At 32.6% G+C, this 25434-nt stretch overlaps 2 protein-coding genes across 7 annotated transcripts in view; one reads left to right on the top strand and one right to left on the bottom strand.

The window, feature by feature from the left end:
* The window catches only part of LOC114883112, a 231755-nt gene that overhangs the window by 19540 nt on the left and 186781 nt on the right, over positions 1–25434 (top strand). Inside the window, exon 2 of the mRNA XM_029200550.2 lies at positions 10695–10760. The gene's annotated coding sequence lies outside the window, so the exon portion shown is untranslated. The remainder of the gene's footprint in view (positions 1–10694; positions 10761–25434) is intronic.
* The window catches only part of LOC114883111 (tachykinin-like peptides receptor 99D), a 57115-nt gene that overhangs the window by 23225 nt on the left and 8456 nt on the right, over positions 1–25434 (bottom strand). The gene's annotated exons all lie outside the window — the stretch shown is intronic.

Below are 25434 nucleotides of genomic sequence, written 5' to 3'. Positions count from 1 at the left end.
TGAAAGTTCTATTATTATTTTTTTTTACCACTTGGTACGTAGTTGCATTTTGTACTTCAGGTATGCATCTGGTGAGCTTTTAGTATTTTTACTTTACATTTTGCCTTAGCTTAATAAAGCTAGAAATGCGTTGAGGTAATATAATCTATGAAATTCAGGTATTTTGTGAAGGAGAGAGCAGCAAAGCTTTCAAAGGCAACCGAGTTAGTCCTTGGAATGCAAGGAGTTAATAATATTACCTGAATGAAAATATTATGCTTTAAATCATTTTCTTGAAATTATTTCAGAAATGACTCTTTGTGTTCTATGTACCTTTACTGTTGTCCACTTAAATGTTATTATAATCATAATATAATTACAAAAAAATTTAATATTTGTTAGAAATGCTGATTAAAAACGTAGGAAAACATTCAGAGACTTAAAATAGAAGGACACTTAATAAAAAGACAGAAACAAAGAGAACCAACGAATTCGTTAGCTGTCCATGAAGTAAAACTGTCTCTTAACTGGGGCTATTGTTATTATCTCAGCATAAAACTTGCGAAACTAACGATGAATTAAAAATGCTATGCAAGCAGTTGCATTTTCGTTCCATTGTTACGTAAGTTGCAATATAATACAACTACCCTGAAGACGAGAAACTCCGCTATTTCTTATCAGGCTTTTGAAATGAATAATTGTACAATAGAAATGAAGATTCGCTTAAGACATAATTAAAGAGAACAAGCAAATTATGGTAAGGTGCTTATGAGAGACGTTTAATATTTGGGGAAAATGGAGTGCATTCTTGATGGTATATGTTTATGCATCATAGGTTCCTGGAAATGTTTACTTGAAATTCCCAAAATGTTATTAATCAAATCACGACGTATAATTTGATATAATATAGTCATGCAATATGCAAGAATTTCACACATTTTCCTATCACCTAAATACCTGACGATCGATAAATTGTAGGGAAGAAAGGGTGTTGTATCAGGGATGCACCGATATTTGTAAGCTTCTATAGCTGTAATTGCATGAGTTTTCATATTCGGGGATTAATGATGAAACGGTACAGTAATTATGAACGTTTGTACATCGAATAACGTTTCGTAATTAAGGTAATCTTGAAACAACAAAACTGGCTGAATTAAATTCCCAATAAACTGGTTTATGCAATGGTATGAAGGGAAGTAAAAATTCGATACTTCCTGTAATCAATAACGTTGTTTAATCCATGTCAAATTTGTTCATTTTTATAATTTTTTGAAAATAAATGTTGAGACATTTAAAATTGGAAAATTTATTCCATGAATTCGACTTATTTTTCAGGATATATTTTCCTTTTTTCTATTTTACTGCTCTTTGTATTCATAATTAAAAAAATTAAAATGAACAAATGGTAGTGAATGAAGTACAAAATGTTTACAAAATCATGGTAGGCCAGTTCTGAAAAATAAAGCTGTTGTATTAAATTTTCTCATTTTGTTGCAATTCTCAATTGCAATATCTCTACCCCTGATCTGCACACGTCTGAAAGTTGTTTCGAACCAAAAGAAAAAGAAGTCATTGCACGAATTGGAAAAGGGTAACTCGGTTAAAGAAACCGAGATCGAAGTTTTCGAGGAAACGAGGTGGTGAATTTTTTCGCAAAGTAAGGGAAGCATTCGATAGATGTAGAATGTAGGAAAGTATATCAGGACAAGTAGATGGACCATGGCCAACGTGGGCCAGCTCCATCGATCTTTCGTTTCGAGATAAAAAAGTACAATCGCGAAATTGACCGGTACACATTTGGCAGTGGTTGTAAAACACCAGTTCGCAAGATGACTGGCGATTTATTCTATCGATGGATTTCGGGCAATGATACTCGCTCATATCGGTTCGCTGCATAGCAGTTTGCATAGTTGAGAGAACAGGAACTGCTTGATCGTACAACTGGAGAATTTCACACAGATTGATGGAAGATAGTGAACACGGTAGTAGATGGATGAATGTTTCTCTCTATATGAAATGCAAATGAATCGGTAAAACGGTATTGGGTACTTAAACGTGCGAATAAAAATGGGTATTGTGCATGTTGAAAGCGTGGGAGTATGAATTTTTGCATAAAATTTTTCGCTTTAATTCTCCTACAAATTTGGAACTCTGGAAAAATCTTTACTATTTATACGCTTTTATGCATTGAAAGATTCTAACAAATCTTTATTTAATCTAAAATTATATTATATTATTTTATTAAACATGAAATACCGTTTAAAATTTCACATTTGTCGCACATGTAGTTGTTACTATTTTTCAAATTACAAAATACGAGGAAAAAAATATTTTTTCTGGAAACTAATCAGATTAGAAACACCCTTCCAACCGGACTGCAATTTCCTCTGGCTTTCTTCGTGATTTCCTCTTATCTAGCATCCCCTCGTTCCTTTTTTTTTCATTTCAGTTACACCCTTATTGTTTTTCCACTGAGAACAGGGGTAAAATTTATTTAGACTTTAGGTGTCGGAAACACATTGTGATGGTGAACTCCTTTTTGTTCCACTCCACCAAAAGCACCTAAACAGTCTAGTTGCCTCAGGTTTTGCATTCGTGCCCTCTGCCCTTTCTGTCTTCATTGAATTTTACATCCAACCCCTGTTATTCGTCTTCTCAGAACTTTGATTAAACATTATTCAAATGAAAAGTTTTTCTTGCTTGAAAATGAAAAGAATTTGCTTTTTGAACATTTCACGTACTAGCTTGTATTTCTTGGTTAACAATTTATCGCACGTTATAGTGAAATCTGTTTTCTGCTCCAAAAAAGCAATGAATGCTCAGAATGACAAATAGCTAGCCTATTCTTCATTCAATTCCTTTGTCATTGTGACATTTGGAATAAAAAATCGAAGGTTATGGAAATCGCTGTTTGATTTATTGGGAACATCAGCTTTTATGCCAAATCTTACATTCCACTCGCAGATGAAATAAATAAGCATTGTTACTAAGAATTGATAGGAGTAATCCATATTGTCCTGGTTCTGATATTATAGGTTGACAACTAAATTTGTAACCTCGCGTATTTTGCTTCAAAACTGCCCGAATCCTGTCGCAGTGGGACCAAAAAATTGTGGGCGGATTCATTCCGTTCTTATCTAGCCATTAAAGTCTACTTTAGTTTGTCATTGTGATATCCGAGGAAAATGCTCATTCCATTCGTTAAAAGTAGGACGTCCTCTGTGATTACCGTTTCCAGTTCCAATTCAAAGAACTTTAGAGAAATTACTGACTTTCCGTTTGCCGAGACAGCTTACAGTATTATGTAATTTATATTTTAAGATTTTCAGATGATTTTATATAAAATCTTTTGAATATTGAAATTCTGTCACTGATAGAAATGTGTAGGATAATTTAATCTCAACTTTCGGTCCGAATTAATGCTCAGTGGATTATTGCACGAAGACGGAAATTACTCGCTAGCGAATTTCCGAAATTGATCATCATCGATAAATTTCGTATCGCGAGTGGACGTCAGCAAACGACACTTTTGGCGTTCCATGAAGTATGATATTTATCACTTCCTTCTTATCGTGATATGCTTCATTCGATCGCGAGTATACAGAGAAATTTCGAATGTAAATTGAAAAAGTGGCAGAAAGTAATTTTAAAGCTTCGAAGGACGTGATACTTGATGAGGCTCAAATATTAACTTATACTAGATGGCTTTTAACCTGTCTGTACGGAAGATGTTATTGACAGCTGTGAGGATGGTCGTAGGGCTGACCTGTCATTCAATAATGCCCTATATTACGTTAAAATGCGCAACGATTGAAAATTGAATAATCGAGTTTTGACATTTCGTTATTTTTATCAAATTGTACGAATGTAAAAAATTACGAAAATAAATAAAAAATTTTATGCATCAAATAAACTAAAAATAAATCCTGATTAAATGTTCAAAGTCTTTAAATTTTATTCACGATTTATGAAACGAAGGATATTTCATCTAAAATTCAAATATTTGGAAAGGTTAAGGAATAATGAAATAATTGGCACAGTAGACAAACTTATGGTTTCACGAGGAACTGAGAAACAGAAGGCAAGTCGAGCCGAGAGGAAAGGAAAGAAGAAATATCTGGCAATTGTAATCTCAGAGAATGAGACGCATTCTGCACAAAGCTTTTCCTTATGCAAAGAGCCACCACCTGACCTGACGGTAGTGCTTTCTCCATTCGCGTGACAGCATAGTTTCGTTGTTTCCTTCCTCAAATATGTACATATTCGTGGTTTACTTGTTCGTCTACCATATCGTATGCTCGTACTACTTTCTCAGCTCTCTCGACGTTATTATTGCGCCCTCGATCTCTATTAGCAATATTTCACGAAGTTTTACTATTTTTCAGCTAATATACAATCTTTTCTTTTAAATAAATGAATAGCAATGATTTAAATTTTAATTAGCAATTCTGTTAATCGTTTATAAAAGGAGGGTTACGAAGTAATAAATTTAAACTGTTGTGCTGCTTACTAAAGTGCACAATAGTTACAGTGTATTATTAATTTATAATCGTGAATTTGTTGCAAATTAATACAGACCAAGGTTTGTAATTTACAGTGAATTTCCAATATACGAGAAACACATGTGTAATTGGATATATGGCCAATAGATATAGTCTGATCTGTCAATCGTATTTCAATTTCGCTGCTATAGATTCGAGTAATGTGATAACTTAACATATAAATTGAAATTAAGCCCCAGAGAATTGGCAGTGAATGCATGTATGTTGAATGAAATCAATTGTCATTCATTATCTGTATAGATTGTGTTAGCCCATATATCATTTTTCTAATTCAATCATTGCATTTTGCAAATGCAGTGGACAAAAATGAACCTTCTGTGAATGTTTCACTTCGGTATTGAACATCACGGTTGTGCCATTTCCATTTTATTTTGGAGTTTCATAATGAACCCATTTTTCATCGCCAGTACCAATTTTCCATAAAAAGCTTTTTCGTTTTGTGTCTTGCCAGCAACTGTATACAACTGTTCAACCTTTGTGCAATATTACGTTCCGCTATCGGAAGTGAACTCTGTCGATTGCTTTTTCGAAACTAAACTGGTTTTCAGTTTGTTAAAACATTTATACAATGTCATATAGGAATATGGGTGGGAAACTAGTCGTAAAAGGGGTCGTGCCATAAAATTTTGAAAGAACTGCAGGAAAATTATTAGGTTGTGTCATATGAAATGACCTGTTTCGAAATATAGAACCTGATGACATAAAGGTGCTGCAAAACAGCGTTGATAGCTCATCAAATCGATATTTAAACATCTGATATTTGAGATTTAAATTGATATTTTAAGCTCGAGGTGTGATGAAAATTGCTACATAAACACTTCATCAATATTCATAAATATAAATTGCCTTGTTTTCTGTCGAAATAAACTATTTACAAACCTGTAAAATCCATTAGCGAATATTCAATATTTCAAAATGAAAAAAAAATATTTTATTCATTTACCATGAAAAATCTATATTTTTAGGTTTCTATCATTCTCACTGTTCGTTCTAACGAAGAACTAGCTACTTTTTACTAAAAATATTGATGAAACTTTTATATAGTCTTTTTTATTAAATCCCGACATGTTACAAGTGTTATTCTGAAATACTTTTATGTCATGAAATCATGCCAGACTTTATACATTTCAAAATTGATAATTTGATATGATACAACTTGATTCATCTGAGCTCCACAAAATAGTGAAAAAAGATATAATCCATGGCAGTTTTTTTTAACATCGAATAGTTAATTGTCGAGAAGAAGGGAAGCAGATGTACTAGTTACAATGACGTTTGTATACAAACACGTACGTTAATGTGATACGGGACGCAACTGATGCGGCACGCGCTAACATGATTAACCTCGTGGTAATGGAGTACGCGAGGACCGGCGCCTGTTGCTAGAACAAGGCCTGATCGTGTTATCAAGACACTGAATACTTCCAGAAGCAACCAAAGTGTTTCGCAGACTATATTTCAAAGAGAAGACGTCGCTTTCTCGAGTATCAAACGTACCGTGTATACTATCGCTCAAAAGTCCTAGGACACTTGTTACATTCCAGGAAACGTTAGAATTTTTGTGTACATAATGAACTTTGGGATATTCTCATTACCACTGCAATTTTCATTTATGTTGAAGCATATCATGGAATCCATGAATCTATGGATGCCCTTTGCAACTTCCTTTCAAACTTCCTGACAGTTCTCTAGTTTTCATCGCAATTACACGATCAAAGATCCATGAATCGTTAGAAAATTCTAGGTTCAATTTTAAACTTCCCCTGATGAAACTCACGATTTACTCTTCGGAAACTTTTCCTAATTAATCCGAAAGAGATGAACTAATTTCCTTTTTACCTTTGTTGGTTTTGAAATGCGAGCATGATCAATAAGGAAATTAATTTTCTTTTGATCTTTCATCTGATCAATTCTGCAAATTACAATATGTACTCGAATCAACTCTTCCTATTACCAAAGTAGTGAATTTGAAGAAATATTCAGTGCAATTAAAGTAGGATGATAAAAAAGAATTAAAGCCTTAATTAGAGTAGAGTAATGTTTATAAAATCAAAAATTTACAGTAACGTTGTAACCTACTTCTTCGAATTTTGCGTTTTCTTCTTCATGGTGCATCACATTCCTAGTCTCTTTACATGTCTAACGCTTTGCTAACGTGATAAGATCGACATTTCTAGGTAACGCGTTTACACAGTACATATTGAGAGAACTTGGAGACGTAAATTCGTCACAAATTCCGTCTAAAAAGGAAGCGATGCGCGATGTGTTCTACAAACGCGTAGAACTTCCTTTTCACTTGGTGATTTGCATGTTTATAGACGTATACTTTATGTAATTCAATTGTTGGCATGTATACAAACGATATGAAACTCCGTAACTACGTGGACGTGGCTAGGAACAGAGTTGAATACAAATGTGCTATCGATTCTCACCAAATAAATACGTGTTCTGGTAAACTATAAATCTAATAATAATGTACTCTCTCCATGGTCCGCCGTTAAATGGTCCGAGGGTTAATGCAATTAGGGACCCTTAAACACCTTAACACTTTGTCAAATCTATGATTCTTGCAATTCTATTAATACAATTATATTTGAGGATTTTGTTGATGTTTGTTAGAATTGTAACGTACACTGGTCTAATAGTCTTATTTATATTCACACTTTGCACAAAATTATTAATGATAACAACAAATTCAGCATCGAAGCAGCTTACGGTCATTAGTTCTCCGTACTGAAATCGATCTCACCATCTTCACCGCAAACAAATGATTAATGACTTCACCTATCGCTCGAAGCAAACACCTCGCTTCAGGAGTGACGTGTGTGGAGATAGCATCTTATGGCTTAAACTAATTAACGAGAAAATGATTTATTTGGTGATGTAACGGTGTAAGGATAAAAAAAATAGGAAAAAGATGATTTATAGTTTCGAACTTTGAGGTAACTATTGTACTTCACTTCGAGTAACTACCTTCTTTTAATTATGCAATACGAGGAAACTTCAGAATAATGGCTTAGTGAAGTAGTTTAGATAAATTTTTCATAATCAATAAAAATTGCAAATGTTCTAATATTTGTAGATTAGAGAGTATGTATTTATGATGAAAGTGTATTAATAGTCCTTGTTATTTAATTCAGGATATTTTTAGACCTGACTATTTCAGAACATATCTCAAGTCGTTATCTAATAGTAGAGGAAGAAAGCTTTTTAGCTGGAAATATGATAGTACTCTAGATGAAAGCAGATCCTGTGTCTTCACGTGATGTGAAGGATATTTTTCTTCTACTTCATATTAATGTGAATGAAACAGTAACAAACTTTATTTCAAACGTTAATTTTGTACCATTTTCTTAATCATATTTATTTACTATTTACAAGATCAATGAATTATATTTATATTACGAATATTTGCAATTGCTACAATTTTTTGATGGTATAATTTATTATATTACTTGCACTTTTATTGTTGTCTCTCAGACGATCAGTCTTTCTGATAAATAATCGACGAAGAAGATAGGGTCAGAAAAATCAATCAATTTTCGTTCCACCCACATAAAGTATACACGCAGATAAAATTGCTGTGAAAAAAAAGTTACTTAATCTTTGTAACGCTTAGTTAGCTTTTGTCAACTGCTATCAATCATTCAGTAAATAATATCAATCTTACTTTTATTTACACAAATCACAGTTGAAACATAATAACTTTTGACAATTTCTAGTTGATATTTGTATGTTCGTACAATATAACTGTGCTGAAAGTAATTAAATCGAAAATAGAAGCAATTACTTGTCGATAATAGGTTCTGTGACGTTCGTCAGACCTGTCGTTGTTTATAAAAAATTATTAAACTGGACTTGTTCTATAATAGTTTATAGGAACATTTATCTATCCTAATATCTGGAAATATTCTTTTGTTCATACATCATAAATTTAAAAAATTAATTTTGCATGTATTTTACAATTATTTCCTGAAATTGTTACCAAATTATTGGTAATAATTGACTTTTTTCACTGTCTGTGATACGTGACCGTATATTAGAGTTTCCTGAAGAGATTCGAGCAAAAAGTAGGCAAACAAAAAGGTTTGATGGAACAAGCCAGAAAGATTTCCTTCCTCGAACAAAATGTTTCTGCGGACGGAAATGGGCAAGAAGCGAGAAATGGACAGATCGAAAGGGTTCAGTTGATCGATCTTGAACTATTATCCGTGTAGAAGTTCGGGAAACACGTAGTTATATTATTTTTCCAATCACTTTTCATCTGTTTACCTCTCCATAAGTACTCGTATTCCCACGCATTATTGAAACCCACGCTTCTACACGCAAACTGGAAAAAAGAAGGTTGAACAAAAGAACAGGCAACTTGGTGGAAATGTCAGGATATAAATCATAGTAAAAAAAAAGTGGGTCTCTTTAACAATCAATCTTATCATCCCACATAAACTGAAAATAGAAAAAGCAGGAAAGACAAAGGAAGTTTCGTATTAATTACTTGGAATTATAGATAAAAATGATGGACAATAATTTGTTAAAAATAAAAATACTATCTGATGAGATTTTTAATAACTCCAATGTGGTAACAAATATGTTAAAGTGGTGAATGAAAACGGTATGTATTTACAGGAATTATTCAATTGTTAATAATGAAAAAATAATGATCATTATTAAGCGCACATTAACGAAATTAACAATCCATTACTTTATGAAGGCGCTTCATTGCATCGTTCAAAAGCAAACGAAACCGGGGCCAACGTGGGTATTTGTTCTGAAAACGCATACAGGGTAATACCCTGACACAGGCTCTCTGACGCAACGTAAACATAATTCAATTATACATGGTGTGCTTAAGAAAAAATAAGTTCTGGTCTCGGTGCTCGATCGATTAATGACTTGACGTAGTTAAAACCGTACGCTTAATCCATCAGTCAGCTTTGATCAAAGCGCCATGATGTACGTCACTTCAGCAATGATTTTAGTCGTTCCAGCATTGTCTATGCATTAACCTGACCACCGTTACATGGGTGACATGAAGGGTGACGTTTTCGATCCTCCTTTCACCTTCATTATAATTTCGAATAATTGTTGTTTAAGTTTCTGATCGCTATGTTAAATTCGCTGCAATTTTTACCTGCACCTTATCTATTTTATTGATAGGTAATTCGTTTTTTATTAGTATACCCTCAAATATTTATTGTTAATAGAAATGAACAGTGTTTATAGAGTAATATAGTTCCATTAGGCAATGACCCTACTTTTAATGTAATCTAAAATTCTGATGGCATTTAGCTTTCTTTTCTAAAGGAAAAATGAACAATTTCTAACATATTTCAAATTTATTTTATAGGAATCCTTTTTCTGTCATATATCTATGCTAAAACCAACATTCTAGATAAATTATTAATTCTTCAACTCTAGACAAATCATTACACTATTTTACTCTGTCTTCCATGGTCTCTAATTTGCATTGGAACGCAATCACACGAAAATCGGCTTCTCTTTTCGTCCCCAAAGTTGGCAACGATCGAAGGATTGAGGCCAAGCACCATCGTTTAATCTCCTCAGGAATACATCGAAAGTTTCTTTTGTTAGGAAATGTGCAGTCGACACCTTGCCTCACCTATTTACGATTTTTCATCTTCTTCGAAACATTTCTTCAAGTGTCGCGAAGAAACTGTGCATTTCGTTCGCATCTGACTTTTCTTTTCGCATTACTCCTGTAATGGATTTACCATGATGACTAATTTCACCAAGAAAATCGCAAAATTCCCTGGCTGGTCATTTATAGGGCTTAGGGTTGTTTTCCCATAAGGAATCAAGAGCTTACGTTCTACGGTAATTTTACCCGCTGTAATATCAAGCCACCTATAGTACAAATCGATAGTCATTTAGCATTAGTGCGTTAATGTCACGAAGTGGCTTTATGTAACAAACGGTGTATTGTATCATATGGTGTCCAGAATATTATCCCTTTTATGGGGGGACGTACTGGTTAACAAAAGATTGATAATAAAGTTTGTATGGAAAATGAGTCATTGATGTCGTTATAATTTAAGGGAGAGCCACTGGGGACCATTCATATCGATATTTGTTAACATTGAATTTTTTCAAAATTAAGATACTTTATTTTAAAATTAATTATTTCTTTTTCAGATTTCATTAACTCTTGGAGGAGGTGATGGCTCCCCTTCTGGATCTACCACTGCGCTTCAGACACTGGTAAGTACCTTACAAATTTCAATGATTTTATTATATATTTTTTAAAATAAATAACGAAACGTTCAATATGAATTTAATAAATTTCGCGTTTGAAAATTCTTTGTTTCCAAGATAGTAAATAACGAATTGAAAAATTTTAACTGCTTGCATGAAATGTAGATGGTGGTGGAGTGAATTTTACAAAACATACGTTTAATTTCTATATATCGATGCACCTATCCACAGATTTATTGGTTTACGTTCTTTTTCCATTTTACGTGACCTCGTGCGGGGGAGTTTTAACGCTCGAACGGGCAGGTTGCGAGATATATCTGGTAAATCGAATGAAAAAAAGGAAAGAGGCTAGCATGATTTCTGATCCAATTTGTAAGCGACCTGATATTCGATTCATAAACGCTTTTCGATGAATAGTCAATTTCTATTCCGCCTATCTCTGTCTTAAATATTAAAATCCTCTCAAGAAATAAAACTCGACAAATACATTTAAAATTAAACATGAATTGAGCAATTTTACAAGGGTTATTGTTCTATCAAGATTAATAGTATCAATGCATATTTGACAAAAATGAAATACATTAAAATTCATAATTCAGCATTTTAATTATACCTATCTATGGCATTATAATCTTGAAAATCTCAAAATTTTAATTTTACAATTACCAACTTTAAAAACATATGAACCCTTTCTCAATCAGATTAAATTCCGGTGAATTCTGGTTTTTTAACAATCAGCAGGTAGCTCATGTATCAAAATAAATTATTGAGCATAATTTTTGGAATAATTCCAATCTTTCGGCTACCACTTTGATGCAAATATTCCACTGTGCGACAATGTACCTGGCTACCTATCTGTTAAATCACATCTCTAATTTTCCATCGTGAAAGAGTATTCAATTTTCCCGGAAAATCATCCGATTCAAAGAAATCAATTAAGAAAATAAATAGAGCAGCTACCCGTTGCATACTACCGGACATTGTTTCATCATAACGCGAAATTTATTCGTGGAGACGATGAACCGGTGACTCGCTGTAACACCGTTACGTTCAAATTGCTTTGTGCTCCTCTTTATTTTTCACCTCGCTTCTCTGGGTTTTACTTGCTGAAGCAATCACTGCCCTTCGTAAACACCTAATGGAATCAGCTAGCACGCCAGAAACGCGCCAGAACTTGTTCTTTTCTTTGTTTTACCCGGTGAACCAACTGGAGAGAGAAGGATGATTTTTTCTCTTTTTACTGCAAAAAGATCACGTTTGCAATTAGATTTCCTAAAGTGATATGAATTTATTCTTTTGACTGCTGGTCACGTGAAACGAGTGGGTTTCTATTAGCATAGAAGCTGTACACAGATGTAAATGGCATCGTTTTTTATTGATTTTAATTCTGGTTCCAGCTGTTTCCTTCGATTAATTCGAACGAGAACACATTCAACAGGATGGGAAACTAATCAATTCTGAACTTTGTTAGGGAATCGTGCAGTGAAAAGAGAAGCGTATCGTTCGAAACCAGAATTTAATCTGACAACAAAGTTTGCCATTCTCGTTTCGAACATATTCGTAAAAATTGATTAACAATAAAAACAATATGCTTTCGGATTTTTTAATAGAATTATATCCATGTACGCGTATGTGATTGCGTTCATTGCTTTGGTTAAATATTTTTACATGAAATTTGCAACAAATTTCAAGTTAAATTACAATGAAGAAGATTTGTTCAATTATAAATGTTTTTCTTTTTAGTCATATTAATGTTTCATCGAATTAAAAAAGAAATAATACGTTGTTATTTGATCGAGTAAAATGTAATAGAAGAAAAGAAAAATACGATTATAAACGTTTAATGGGTATTGTTCATTTGTTCAGTTTAAACAGAATTTCATTTTATTCTGGGATTTAATAAATCTTTATCAGGAATGTTATAAATTTATCAGTGAATAATTTAAGTTGGAAAGGTATAGGCAACTTAATGCAAGCATTATATTTTGATCATAGATTAGGTTCAAGTAGATTCGATTAGATAAAATTAAATGTATAATTTTTAAACGAAAGAATTTCATGTACATATCACAAGAATCATTTTAAGGGAACAGTGTAAAATTTAAGGATTGAAAATTACATGAGATACAAAATTAAATAAATTAAAATTGTGTCTCTCTCCATAGTCCGCCATCCGGGGATTAAGTAGTATAGGCGTACCATTAGTCAGACGCACATACTGTAAGCCTAAAATGGTACTTTAATTGTGATGTCTCTAATTTCAATGCATATCAAAAATCTATATTTTGAATTTTACATCGAATTCTTTACTATATTTCTAATTTTTTATAATTGAAAAAGAAATTAACATTCGAGAAGTAATGAATTTCTAATTTCTAATGTTTGGAGATTCAATAGGGGTTCTAATAATTATCTTCAAGCTGAATTTACTTTGAATATCTCAAGTTTTTGTTACTTAATCATGTAATACAATAGAATTTTAATTGAACAATCGATCAAGTTACTTCGTTTTCCTTTAAAACTTCAGAGTTGATCTGATAAATCAGTTCAACGCAGAAAGCGATGTTTACCGTCTTACTTTCTATCAAACAACTTCCGATCTTCAACATTCCTTTGATTCCGCTGTAGTTTACAAGTTTTAGCATACCTGCCGGCACTCGAAAGCTAATCACTAACAAGCAACAGTTTGCAAATTAACAGCCCCGGGTATTAATCTGCTTTAACTTTAAAGAATTTCCACTTGCGAAACAGTTTTGGTCTTATCTTGCCCCCATCATTCATCTAACCACCTGGTAAAATAACTTTCTACTCATAAAATATGGGGTATCTTTTATCTTGGAATTTTATGTCTTTTGCGTGAGAATATTTTTTCCTACTTCTCGTTAAATACGTAAAGTAGAATGTGTATTAATATTCGAATATGAAAAGTTACACTCATTATTTCGTTAAAGTATGGGAAAAGTTTTTTTTATCGTTGTAAAAGAGAAAATCTAATAAAAGAATCTCATTTATGTCGTGTAAAAACAAAAGCAGTTTAATACCCTTTGTAATTTAAGAATGGTGAAAAGATTTTTATATAGAATCAGAATTTTTTATTATCTTTTGGAAATATTTACAATGAAGTAATATAAAATTTTACAATAGATGAAGACCTATTGTAATCCTACATTTTTATGCCATATAATACCGTTCATAGCTTCAGTACTTTGAACCAGTGGGCCAATGCTTCATCCCTTTGAAGTACATATCTTTCTCAGCAACATGAAATTCCTTTTTCTCCCTTCATCCCTTCCTAACGTACTTCCATCTCACGTAACTTCGAATTCACTTTACGTACGTTGCACCAGAAATGATGGAGGTAAAGAAAAGATTAACTTCTCTTGGAAAGATAAGTCCAAATTTTTATAGAATGAAGTTCTCTGATACAAGAGTTAGGTTTCAAAAAAATTGCATTTGAGGTTCAGTCGAGTGTACCTGTAAATAATTTATCATAAAAGTTTGATAAGCTACTGATAATATCATTGAGTTAATCGTGAAGAGATACTTCATACGAAAGATTATTAAGAATTCAATTCTTTTTTACTTATGGTATTCTCGAATGCAAATTGTGACATAGAAGGATAACAAAAGAAAGTACATTACATAGGGTAAGAATAGAATTTTTTTTTAAATTTAATTTCTTATTACTTTCACAAACACAGCAACAGTTTCTATACAACTACAAAGAAGGAATAATTATAAGAACAAAAAATACTTGGCTTTTATTAGAGCGTTAATAACAACAAAAACGAAAGAAAATAATCCACTACAAACGATTCTTTCATCTCTGATCTCTCGTTTTATAATCAGAACTTTTCCAACCATGAAAATTCCTTCTTCTCTCCGAAAAGATTTCGAGCAGGTTTGCAAGAACTTTCGTTCTTCGAAATCTCTGAATGATACTCGAGTGATTCGAGATCAAAGGAGTACGATAAAAGCTACGGAATACGGCATAACCTGGGTCGAGAGTTTGCGTGAAACATCCTGTGGGATAGCAAGATGGTACAACCAGAAGAATCGTTTTCGTGGAAATTAGCGTTGAAAAGATTGCACGGGCAAAATAAGGGATCCTCAATTACGATAGATAGTATCGTACGATTTCCACTCGGCTTTTCGTTCCTCCATTTTACTTTTTTCTTGTGTCCACAAAAAACCTGGAACCCTAATTACACCATTAGACGATCATTAACACGTTAATTGCCATATTCATGACCGAAACACAAAATTTTATATACTCAATCGAATAATTAGTAATAAATTAGTAATCAAAGAGGGAAATAAAACTTCAAATAAAGTTAGTAATTGCAGTTAAAATTATTATATTACAAAGTTTTAATTCTATGAATAGACATTGAAAATTTGTGAATCAAGAAATACGTTAAAAAGAAACATTGATAAATGGAAGGAAACTGACTCGATTCTTCTTTTCTTTTACTTCTCCCCTGAATGTTTAAAATCGTTGGGGAAAGTAAGTAAATATTGCACGAGAAGAAGTTTACGAGCAAAATATATCGGTTCGGCATAGTGTTTCGGAGAAAGCTCGAGGCGTGAAATTCGAATGCGATCGTTTAAGGGATGAGATTTTCGGAAGCCGTTGGAAGACGAATGCCTTGCAATGTTAAAAATAAAGTATACTTGAAACGATTCGTCTATGAATGTAAAATATAGATTAAAATTTTCCAGATTTCATTTGCTAACTTTTATTATTATTGTATCAATAAACTTTCCTCCACTATATCTATTTTTCTGCCCCTATTCTTCAGCAAATTTTCTTTAATTTCTAATTATCATCTCAGTCGTGTGTGAACACTGTCCGTCTATTAGGATCTCATCAATAATTCCCCTTTCGTGCTTTCCTGAAATAAAGTTTCACTTCCAACTAAAAGGAAGGTAACACCTTCCGCATGATAAGTAAAAGAGGATCGAAACAAGCCCGAAGACTTTGCTGTCGTTCTTTGAAAACAGAAGTCGGAAGCGCGAACGATCGAACCCAATAAATAGAAGCAAAACGTCTCCATTCGTCTTTTTGCATCGCGCGCGATTTTCCTTTGCGACAGCGACGCTTTTCACGATTTTGTTCAAGTAAATGCAGCTTACGTTTTCCCGGACACACCACATACGTACTTTATCAAACTGTCTAACCGATAAATTTCGATTTGTCAACTTGTTAAATCGTTCAAATTTCCTGCTGCGTTTTCAGTTCATCTGTATTTCAACAGAAGTTAAGTTTTTTTGGAATTTTGTTACTGGGTATTGTATAGTTCTTTTGCGAAGCGTGAATGGAAATGTGAGCAATAGGGAAATGCTTGGAAAACTTTTTTCTTTTTTGCTGCTGACTATTATGCGATATTAAATTCGTATAGTGTTTCAATGTAGGTATACAAAAGGATATCTGTTTTGGTATCATCAAAAGAAGTTTTTCATAGACGTATACTATTTCACATTTCAATGGAAAATGAAAAAAAAATTGTTTTATATTTTTTTCAATGGTGTATAGTCGTTTTGGTAAAAAATTACAGAAATACTTGCTTACATGAAGTAATTGAGATAAGCACTTAGTTACATTTCTTTTTACGCTGTTATCATTAGATTAATGTTTTTGCATTTACACAGAAAACACAGTACGTATAAAGAAAGCGATATTAACTATTCATAGTATGCAAACTGTGCAAACGGTGCGAATTAAGATAATACTTTAAATCTCCTGGTGAGATAAGGTAAAAAATGTATTTGCATAAACATCTGCAGTCTAGTTATCACCTTTACCTGTTTTAACAGAAGCAATGTTAATATTCGCTAGAAATTTAAATTTATTTCAGTTATTAATCAAAATTATAATTAATTAATCATCGAGCAGTGTTGCATTCATAATCTATGATTTATGATAACAAAACCTGGACTAATTAATCTTGTCTCGTATGAGTGCCCAAAATGAAAAGATCAGAGGAAATTAATTATCGCTGAGTAACTAACTAACATTCTTGAAAGATGTATATATTTATCATATTGTATTAAATTAAATTATACTGCTCATTAATGTCTCATAAAAACCATTGAATAGTAATATACCAATGTTTAAATAAAATTATAACAATGTATAATTATTGCATTGTGCAGTTACAGTGTTTCTTTGATTCGCTGTTTGATATATCTGTAAATATTCATACATTTGTAATGGCAACCATAAAAATTTTATGAACCTAAGCAATTCAAAGTTACTTTATCGTCTAGGGAAATATTTTTCAAAGACTGCACACTTCTTCAATAGCTATATGTATACTGCTAGCGTTTCCCTTTTTCTTCTGACAAACGTAAATCATCTTTTTCGGTATATAGAAAATGTAACAAGCATACAAAATGTGAGAAGGAAGAAGAATAAGAATTCGCCTTTGACCTGGTTAGAAAGTATATAACTTTTAAACGGAACGGTACTTTCAATGGAAAAGCTTCTTCCCTTGAAATGACATACCTACGATTCGGATATCCGGTCGTCCCGAGAGATTTTTCATTTAAACTTCGTTGAACGAAGCTGAGTTCTGAGATAATTGGTCCGCTGTTAATTCTAAGTCCACAGAATTTTCAGCTGTTCTTTCTAGCTTTTAATATTATTCGTGATTTATTTCAACACTTCTTCGAGTTTATAAATTTATAAGTTCCCTGGGTCATTATTTATTTAAGTACCATTTTACCGAACTCCTAAATGGTAACAAATTTACTTTGCCACAATCTTAATTTTCAGTGAAACTTCACACTATAAGTCATACTCTTATTTCCTTGAATTTCCTTTTTAATAATATTTTAATTAATTAGTTGTTAATTTACGTGACAAACTCATTGAATTTCAGTCTTCAGAGCTTGCAATACTCCATTTCTTATATTCCTTAATTTAACAATCCTAATATTTAGCTATTCATCCTTTAAACTATACGAATGACGAACGGAAATCAAATACGAGATCACTGATGAACGAACAATCCTGTTACAACGATAGACCATTCGCGAATTATTCGTTGAATCTGGGAATGACGTCTTCTCCAATCACCGATACCACTGTCAAGGCTAAACTCTGGTGATCCGATTTAACCGGTGGATCCAGCCCAATATTTCAAGCTATCCCGGAATTTGCGTGTGACAACTGAGTTATGGCTGTTCTAGAACACCCCCTTGCAGGCTTAGTCGTTCGACTGTTACGTAACACGTCGTTTTGGCATGAATTTCTGCTGTTCAACTATGAGTGACATCCTGGTTCTTCCGTTCAGATACCATGTCACCCACGTGTATACGCGGTTTGCAGAAAAAATATGTAGAGTACTGGGCATGATAGGCATTCCTATGGGAAATGGCAATATAAGGAAAGGATATTTCAAGTCATAAAAGTCCTTGAATTTAAAAACACAAAAATTAATATAATTTCTATCTATTAATTCTCAGGTTTTAAATAATAAATACAATTTTTCCAAGTATTAGAGCATTCTTTCTCTATAGTGCCATTTTCCCAAGGGAAGTCATATGGTGGTAATTCTCGCAATAATTACTATAAAATTTATAATTACTATTTGCAATAACTCCTATAAATTTTGGTTGGTAATAGTCGCTAGAAACTCTTTATCAACTACCAGGGAGCATATTTTGAATAAAAACAAAATGTCACCTCACTTTGCCAGAAAAAAGGGAACAATATTTAAAAGAACAATCGTTTTGATTATATTTGCAGTCTACACTGACAGTTTTCCAGTGGCTTTCTCGTATTGTACCATAAAACAAAAACATCGATTTCGTAGGAATGTTTCCATTTCCCTTTCTCGCTTGTTGAAACTGGCTGGTTCGCTCGTCTACCAAAAAGCTGCGTTACATTTCAATTTACATGTATTTTTTAAATCCTACGTTTACTCGTGTAACCAGCAGACGGATAACAGGGAAAATTTAGAACAGCTAGGAGAGAAAAATTGAACGTAACACACGTGGCCGAGAAAGAATTTAGAAAAAGATATTCGTGTAATCGATATGTACGAAAATGGAAGAGTTAAAGGAGTGTCTGGATCGATGGTCGTTGACGTTTTTACGCACAGTTGTTTAATGATTCTTCCGGGCAGAGGATACTTTAAGCTTCATAAGTTTTTATGGAGCATCGACTGGAAACGTCGTTACGCGTTCTACCCACGAACCTACTAATGAAATTTCAAGGTTGCTCAAATTTATAATTCCATGAAACGTCGGTGTAAAAATATTAATACCTTGATGAACAATACACTATTTTATAAATAATAGAAAAATTATCATTAACCAAATTGTGTTCAAATGTATGCAAATTTAATATCTTCTAATTAAATTCTTCTTTTTTAAAATTCAAAGCGACTAGCTTAATATAAAAATACCAGAATATTTTTAACATTTCGAATTTTTATAAAACAGTCGATATTCCCTCAATGTCTATCCTTGTTTAGGAATATCGATTTCAGGAATCAGGCGTATCCCTTGCAAAGCAACCCCTATAAAACACTTCTTACACAAGACCTGCATATTTTTTCGATCCAATATTGACACCCTTCGCAAACCGCAGATAAAATGTATAAAAGGACTTGGCTATTTTCAAGAATGGCAGGGTATCTTTGAAACAAATTGAGAATTCGTTTCTTCTTACGTGTTACATTCGTCAGCTATTTCGAATTTTCTATTTAAATAAAAATCCTTGTTGCATATCAACTGGTTGATTCCGAATATAGGAAGTCTTTTTTTTTTAATTAACAGAGTGGATTAATCGTCCAACTGCATAGCAGCTAAATTAATCAGAATTCGAAAATTTGACATATAAACGAACAAAGGGTTCACAGCAAAATTGTACCGAAGAAGATGATAAAATGTGACAAATTATACGGGGGACAAATTGACACCCTTATCTACCTGTCGGTTTTAAAGCGTTACGGGCGCATAAAACAATTGCAACCTAATACTGGTGCAATTTAATTAATTAAACGCGTGTCCCCTTTCATGGTATCATCGTTCATCACGGTTCTAGCGACCATAAAAATAATGAATACATTCACCTTCGTAAATGTGTGTCACGTTTTCTGACCATACATTGAATAACTGTTTTCCACAGAAGCTGACAAAACACTGTCACGTGTTCTAGAGCTTCTTTAACAGCAATTGCGGTAACAAAGACATGATAAAACCATCGAGTAAATTCATTCCCATTGGATCGGAATACAATTCCAACGTTATATAATAGGATATATGTTTCTAGCATTCGAACTGGAAGAATTGTGGGTTTCTATCTTTGATAATTGAAGACTTGAAAGAGAATTGAATTGAAATAGAAATTAAAATCTTGTATTCTATAGATTTTCAACGTTTACTATCTTTCTACATTTAATAGAATTTATTCTTATTTTTTGATTCAGAAAATTTGGGAAAAGAATTATATGTATGGAGATTAATTGTTGACACTTTTATTGTTTTTTTTTTCGCAGCAAAATTGGCACTTAGATTTTAATACACCTACTTTTAATAGCTAATATAAACTATAGTAACAATTATAACTTTTTCTATCGCGTTTCACAGAGCGTTTACATTCTCTTCCAATGGAAAAATTATTTTCTAATGAAAAATTTTAAGTACACCTACTATATTTGTGCTCTATACTCAATGTGTTGAATACCATCGTAAAATCGTAGAAAATTCTTCCAAATAATAATTTTGTAACGGGAATAAAGAATTTGAGAATATCTTTCTAACTAATACGAGTCTCCAAATTTTTGGATAGTACTGTATATCGTATTATATGATAGATACGGTTGCTTAATTTGTTAATAATAGGTGCGTGTGTCTATAAGAAGTGATGTGTTATCTTTATCCACCGAAATTTTGGGGATGATACGAGGGTCTACTAGGAGGGTAACACGCTTCTCAGTAATAATTTACAGTCGAGGCAAATGCTTAAGCGGTATCGTAATGAGACCGTGCAGATAATGGCAGGGTATTATTAATCCTTTGGCAATAATAACTCATGTTTCCCTATCTAATGATTTAGCCTATTTATCAGTACAATGACCGTGAATTTCATGTTTCAAAATAGAACTAATTGACCGATTACAATGAAAATGGAAACTTTCACTCTAAGCCTTCTGAAGTTCATTAAAGTATAGTGAAATTATTTCTGTAATGTATAAATTTAATGTTTTTTATTGATTTATTATTTTAAAAATTATCGGTATGGTTTTCCTATATATGGAAGGATTTATCAGACGAGCTGAAGCAGAACCGAATAGTGTTTTCATAGCAAAAGAATTGAAATATGGCCTAGAAAACCCGATAATGTATGTATATATAAATATCCTATGAGGTACGCGAACAACTGTAAAGTTTCGAGAAAGGAAAAGGATGGGTTTCAATGGTATCCAAGTGTTCAACAAAGAAGAGAAAAAAAATGAATAAAAAAGTTTGTGACCTAAAACCGCTTGAGAAGCGAGATTTGTGTGGTGATTTTATAAAACCAATCAGGTATAATAGATAAAAACCTTTGAAATTATATATTTAATAAAAAACAAGTGCATATTTATGTTTATTTTAAAGAGGAAATAATTCATTTTTCAAGTTTTGATCCATTAATCTTCGAAAGATATTCGTTAAAATTTTGAAAAAATTAATTGTGAATTATTTTATTTTATTTTAGTTCATTTGGAAGTGATTATTTTCTCATGATGACTTACGAACTTTTAGAGACATGTAATTTCACGAACTTTAAAGTACATCAAGTTAAGGAAGACATATCCTTTTTTAAAACGTGGATGCTCTAGTTTAAGGAGTGGAACTACCCTCTAAAGTTTTATCCTTCTGATGATATCTTAAAGACTACCGAGGACAGGAAAGAAAGTTTCGGAACTTATGTTTTGCAAGGTTCTACCTCTTTCTTGACGTTTACATTGAACATTATTGAGATTATATTTTATGAAACTGAAACAAGCTTCAAAATTGATTAAAAGATTTGTTTATTACTTGTAATTGATATTAAAATTAACAATTAGTATAATATCCCTTAATATTAAATATTATTAAAAGGTTTATTAATAGAAAGCAAGAATTTTCATTCACTTTCAAGAGATTAGATTGAAACCTAATTCAAATTTTCGAAATTTCACTATTTGATATTAATTTAATAACAACATCAGGTTGAAAACAATTGTTCCATAAGAATATGTTATTTTAACTTGTCTGAAAAGTACTTATGAGACAATGAACTAAAAATAATGAAGGAAAAATTTAAGAATGATTCCGATTGAATCTGTTTGCTGATTAAACGTTTAATAAGCCTGCTCGATTGCATCAAAAGATACGGAGCTGTGAGCTTAAATCAAGCATAGATTATCTTGAAACTTTCGGAAAATTGTGGAATTCACTTACAGCTTTAAAGGTTTTAATAGTTTTACAGAGGTGAAACATTAGACGAGACTTTATGAACTTCCGCGTCTGTTTTCGAGCCTAGTTGAAAAGTATAGTTAATGTATAGGGGATATATTTTTTCACTTTCAAAGTTACTCAACCTAATGGTCCCCTTTAATTATCTTTACGTAACTCTTTTTCGGCTTTAGATAATCATTTTAAGACAAAGATTTTTCCCTAGAAAAAATGGCATTCTCAGAATCTTAATTTTGACTGTATTAATATTAAAAGTTATTTAGAAATCAGCATCAATCCATTACTGAATTAAAAATTGAAGAACGGAGGACATAAAACTGATCAAAAGAACCTTCCAACCTATAAAACTCAATAACTACCGTCTACGTGTAATTTCGAGGATAATCGCCCAAAGAGATGCACCTTTTACGCTCTTCGAGTATAAAGAATCGCTGAAGCTGCCGTTATCTTTGTCACGTTTTCCATAATGAAATGCATTATGCATCCTTTCACTCTTCCACTGAAATTGTACACAAAGTATGAAGAGTATATCGTTTCTCTATAGTGATTAATTTCACGCTTCGTGTTACTACCTAGTCGTTCTCCTCGTGACAATCCAAAGATAGTCGTTTCTGTCTGGATTTTCAAGTGGAATTTAAAGCCCTAAATCTTGTGCAAGCTGGCACAGTGGTATACTCAAGGAAATTGTGTAAATCTACACTGTACGCCGCGAAGTCAACAACACGAACTTCCCCCATTTCCTTTGAATAATAAGATTCATTATAGGTGTTGGGATTTTGGCGAATGGAAGGTATTAAGGAAATTGGATCGAGTTACTCTTCAAATCGAGAATGATAAATTACACTAATTTTTTGAGATCTAATGAAAGTCAGCTGTGATCCTTGATTTTAATAAAATTTTGAGGTATCATAGGTTCTTGGGATATATATTTATAATAATTTTAGTGACAGATGCTCAGGTGATTTTGAGAAAAATTAAATTTGGAAAATTTGGAAAAATACATAGGAGAGTTCCATTTAATAATGCCTGTATCGTGGTAGTAAGTCCAGGAGATTTCAAGCTTTTCGCTTCAATTCATAAACATATTGTATCACCATAAGTGATTGATTTCTCTAATTCTGATTGATTACCTTCGTCAAAATTATCTTATCTGACCTACTTAGAACCTCATCGAGGACACACCTTCACAAAGACACGTCAACACATATCACTTCATTGTTGACCCTTCAACAGAGATTCCATGCTAAGATGTCAACTTCGTATTTCATTTAGGTAACCTGCTCATAAATATGTACCGATAAGAGGCACTAATATACCTTTGATCCCGAGGATCAAAGTTCCAGGGACAATGTGCTCAACGTATTAGCCCGGATAATAAGATTTATTACCATCCAACGTGTTCGATCTTCGTCAAACTTCCATGCTGTCAGCCATTTCGACGAGCCCCGAACTAAAATACTTATATACCATCTACCCTTTCGGTGATTCTTAACCGTGAGAATCGATCAGGTTGGTGATCAGGAGACACGAAAATCCTCTTACCAGTCTATTTCTCGCTCGCTGTTGGAACTATTTTTCACGTCTCGTGCCTACGCAAGCGGCCGTAAATTCGAACCTTCCCCATATATTATAATTATTGGTGATCGTTGTAAGGGATATTGTTTGTTTGGAACAAAATATGTCGTTGGGAAACTGTGAAATTGAGAAGTAAATTTAATCCAATTCTACGTATTTTGGAGGACAATGTAGATTCTTTTTTGTTAACCCTGTTGTTGTCACAGTAACTGATGTCTATAATATAAATTATAGGCATGGGGTACTAATAATGTTCAAAAGAATTTGATACTAGGATAGAATTATTGAATTTTTTTAACACCTTCGAGTGATATGTTTTATATTTTATACGAGTTACAGGGTCTTGAAGTTTTAATGATACCGAGTTTAATTTGGTTTAATAACGTTTTTATTAGAGATATAAAATTGTATGGTGTTTGGGATGGTGCGAAAGGGAGGGTCAATTGGTATTTAACACGTTGACTGGCATAGTAGAAATAGCCATGTTTAGTACAATATACGATAATAGGGAATATTAAGAATATTTTGGAATTAATTCTTTCACAATTGTTCTTTTGTACTCGTGTTTTTGATATTTAACTATTTAATAAAATTTGAGATTTTGTATTTTATATTGTATAAGAAAATTACATTGGTAACATACATTATTATTGTAATTATTTGGATTCTTTTCTATTTGATTAATTATTCTATTATGTAGAAGCCACTTAAATTTTTGAGATAACATTGTAACAGTGTTCCAATTATTACATCTAGATGCAGACCAAAACGTCTAATTGACAGCTGTGGGTGGACGATAGAACAAACAGCATGTGAGAATTGTCAATTTCCTGCACGATTATTGCGGTTTACCAGAACGATCGATCAAGTTTCGATCCTTCCAGGTGGACCGCCGTTTACCACCTTTTAAAGTTTCTTTCAATTTCAAGATATTTTTATCGCGAACAATAACAAGAAACAACTGCGGTTAAAGTTAATTCGCTCTCCGTTTCATCTCGTCAAATCAAATGGAAAAGATACACGAGCAGTAGCTCCAGTAAAATTGCAACGGATATGGATCGTGATATAGTGTGCATGACTCGTGATGAACGTAATCTGGCTAATTTATCATTTTGTAAGTGGTCCCGGATTCAAATAGGGGAATCCGCATGAAATTAAAACGTTCTTCCTCCTTGGGGCGTAATACAAATGTTCCTCATAATTCTGATGATAAGAACACCAATTTTGACTGTGTAGGTACTCCTACATCTTAGATAAATATTTCTAACAATTTTAGAAACACTCTTGAGTTTAATTTATGATTCTATTTTATTAGAATTTTTGTTAGGACGTGATAGTATTCATATGTTTAATTTCTGTTATCCTATTATAATTTTTAAATAATTGGTATTTTTATTGATAATTAGTGGAATTACAGTAATTGCATGTGGTAAAGGTCATGAAGTTAAGTAACCTGGTTTAGCAAATTTTCATTATTTCTTTTATCTGAAGTCTGTCAAAAATACAAGGAATACATTCTTTTTGTAGAAATGGTTTAATTCAAGGTCTCATTGTCAGTGAGACTTAATTAATTTCAGTCTACCAAATTGACCGCCTGGGGAAAATAATTAGACCGAATACGGTATATTTTTGTAGGCAATAATAAGCAAAC

The sequence above is a fragment of the Osmia bicornis genome, chromosome 9, assembly GCF_907164935.1.
Source record: "Osmia bicornis bicornis chromosome 9, iOsmBic2.1, whole genome shotgun sequence".
In the NCBI taxonomy this organism is placed as follows: Eukaryota; Metazoa; Arthropoda; class Insecta; order Hymenoptera; family Megachilidae; genus Osmia; species Osmia bicornis.
The sequence above is the reverse complement of the archived record's forward strand: the minus strand, read 5'-3'. Positions and strand labels throughout refer to the sequence as shown.